This window comes from Meles meles, chromosome 20 (genome assembly GCF_922984935.1).
Source record: "Meles meles chromosome 20, mMelMel3.1 paternal haplotype, whole genome shotgun sequence".
In the NCBI taxonomy this organism is placed as follows: domain Eukaryota; kingdom Metazoa; phylum Chordata; class Mammalia; order Carnivora; family Mustelidae; genus Meles; species Meles meles.
This window is the reverse complement of record NC_060085.1, coordinates 51,556,792-51,560,043: the sequence shown is the minus strand read 5'-3', so window position 1 is coordinate 51,560,043 and position 3,252 is coordinate 51,556,792.

The following is a 3,252-nucleotide window of genomic DNA, read 5'->3' as shown; positions in this document are numbered from 1 at the left end:
GCACAAAAGCAGCCACAGACCATATGCAAATCAAGGGGCATAGCTGTGTGTTGGTAAGACTTTATTTATAAAAACAAGTGGCGACCAGATTTGGGCCCACGGGCTGTAGTTTGCTAACTCTGCTGTAGGGCGCTGAGAGGCTCCCAAGAGTCACAGCAGGAAGGCGCCAGGACCGAGCCTCTGTCCACCGTTGACCCCCCACAGAGTTGCTCTCCTGCCTTCTTCTTCCACCCCAGGAAGACTGTACCTCTGCCTTGAGTCCCACACCTCACTGGGATTCCTTGAGTCCTGATCTCCCTTTCTGTCGGGGGATGAGAATAAGGAAATGGGCCCAAGTCTCCATATTCCCTGCTAGGCTCATTGCCAAACCAGGGAGACTGGCCCCTGGCATGCGTTGCTCAGGCGGTATCCGCTTTGCCTCCCAGGAGAGAGAAAAGGAGTGGAATGTTCGCCAGCCTCCAGTACCCACAGCAACACTGTTCACAAACCACACTGGAGCAGACTCTGGCGCAGGGGCTGTGTGTGTGCCTGTGGATGAGATTAGTGTTTGCTGGTTTTTTTCCAGACCCAGAGGAGGCCTTGCTCTCTGAGAACAGCATGAGCTCTGTGTTCGGCAGGACTTTGTTAATGCAGAGACCTGATGCCTGGAAGGGGTTCTGCAGGCGGCAGGCTGGCATCTCGGCTTCTCTTTGAGCTGACCCGGCAGGCACCCCGTCGATGTTCTCAAGACCAGGCGCCCTGCAGGTGATGTTTCTGTCTGAAGCCCTCCGTTGCGCTCACAGGGTCGGGGGGTAGGGTAGAGCGCACGCAGGCTCCGTTCTTCCCTGTGTGTCTCCTTCATCTCCCAGAGGGTCTCGGTCTGGTCTCTGCTTCAAAAAGGATGGACTCCAATTTACTTCTGCCTGAGCTGCAGAGGTGAACTGCTCGCAGCGTCCTGGTGACTCAGAGAAGGTCCCCACGGCGTCAGCAGTGCCTTGTTTGACAACAGGTGGACTTCAGCTCCTCTGTGTCCACGGAAGGTTTCCCGGGGCCATGCTTTCATTTCACACACACCGACCCAGTGCCGGTGTTGTTGCTGGGTTCAGCGGGTGGGAAGCAGAGATGAGCAGTGCGCTCTTCCAGCCCACACTTAACCGGCGTGTGGCACGCCGCAGGTGCTGGAGCTGGGAGGCCGGGGTGGCCAAGGAGGAACCGAGGAGGCTCCCCCCCCCCCCCCCCCCCCCCCCGCCCCGGGAGGAAGTCCCCATCCTGTCCCGGCAGAGGCACTCCAGCTCCAGCAGGTCCTGCACAGTGTGGTGAATTACAGGGAGGGGGTGGGGCGGGTCCTGGCCGTGGGTGTTGGGCTTCGCTTCTGGCTTCGCAGGACAACTGCAGGGAGCGAAGGCAGGGCAGCCGGAGCACATTTGGTTGACTTGTTTTTGCAGGGAAGGAATTCTTGCTTTCCTCCCCGGGCTTCATAAAGGAGGGCCACATTTAGGAATAACATTGTGTACGGGTTGAACTGTGTCCCCCTAAAAGATCAGCTGAAGTACTAACCCCCAGCCTTATTTAGAAAGAGGGTCTTTGTGGGAGATCCAATAAAGATGAACGCATTCATTAGGCTAGGCACTCATTCTGTATGACTGTGTCTTCATCCAAGGGGAGAATTTGGACCCAGACACAGACACACACACAGGGAGAACGTGATGTGAGGGCTGGAGGCAGACTGCCACCAACCAAGGTGCCGCCAGCCAAGGCAACCCCAGCTGATTCCAGGAGAACCACCTGGAATCATCACTCCTTCCCTACAGCCTTGGGAGGGAGTGTGGCTCTCCACACAGCTTGAGCTCAGACTTGTAGCCTCCAGGATGGCGAGGTGATAAATGTCTGTTCTGTAAGCCACTCGGTGTGTGATATGTCCTTACAGAAGCCTAGCAAACTGACACATGTGGGAAGGACCCCAACTTCTAACCACAATCCCTTCCTTGTGCCCCTGTACAAAGGACCACAGCCTATTGTAGAATCTGGCAAAAACTTCCCTTTTACGGTTCTGGAGGTCAGAGGTCCTAAAATCAGGGTCAGCAGGCCAGCATTTTTTTTTTTTTTTTAAGGCGGCTCTAGGGCAGAATTTACTTTCTTCCTTTTCCTGGCTCCTGGAGGCCACACATATTCATTGGTTTGTGGCCCACGTCTCCATCTTCAAAGTGCATCCCTTCAACCTCCGTTCCAAACCAGGGGCTGTGTTCCAGCTCTAGCCTTCCCTCTGCCCTCCTGGCCACCCCCAGCCCCATACTTCTGATCTCCAGGGATCTTTTCCTTCCTCCTGCCAGCATATGAGCTCCTAGATTCCTTTCGAGCCCACAGCATTGGGCTCTGTGGGAATTCTGGGACCCCACATGCCAGGGCAGTCTTTCCAGACAGCAGATGCTCATTGAGCAGAACCTTCTGGTCAGCCCAACACCCTTTAGCCCTCAGATGCTCCTTCCGTCCCTCTCTTTTTATATGCCTGTTATGCTTGCTGACGAAGAGCAGGTTGGGACTCCATAGAAGGAAGGACTTTCCAACAGCCAGAACTTTCTGGCAATTGAGTAGGGTAGGCTACTGAGTTGGCTCACAAGCAGAATGCAGAATCCTGTAGATCTTAAGATCACAAGCTTGTGTTTGTGAGTCAAGTTGACCCAAGAAGATCTATCAGCTACAAGTTGCATGACCCTGAGCCTTAATTTTCTCCCGTGAGAGTTAGGAATGATGATAATCATAGGCTGGAATGAGGACAAGGCCAAGGTCACAAACTGGCATGTCCTCCAGGTGAGCGGACAGAGCAGGCCAGCTGAAAGAAGCACAGGGCCTGGGTGATTGTCTCTCTTTTGACAAGAAACATACCCCTTTCCTTTTCACTGTAGGACCCCAGCAGGGCAAACACGAATGATGACACAAGGGGTGATTGGCCTCAGTGGGGACACAGTGTAGAGTGTTAGGGACCTTGGAAAGCTGGGATGGTGTGCCCTGCTGCCTCAGAGAGGACTGGTGTGTGCAAGCTTGGGGATGGTGCACAGTGGCCCAGCCCGTGTGAGGAGGGACTGAGCGGGCCTAATCTGGGGTCCAGTCCTCATGGCCTCTGAAAACCCCCAATGCCCAGGCCATACGACAGACTCATCAGGGCAGTACCTCTGGGTTCAAACCTGTTGTTGATCATTTTAAAACTCCTCCTCTCCTCTCAGTGAAAGGAGATACAGTGAGGAGGAGGTCAGGGCCAGGGGGTCCCCTGGAGAT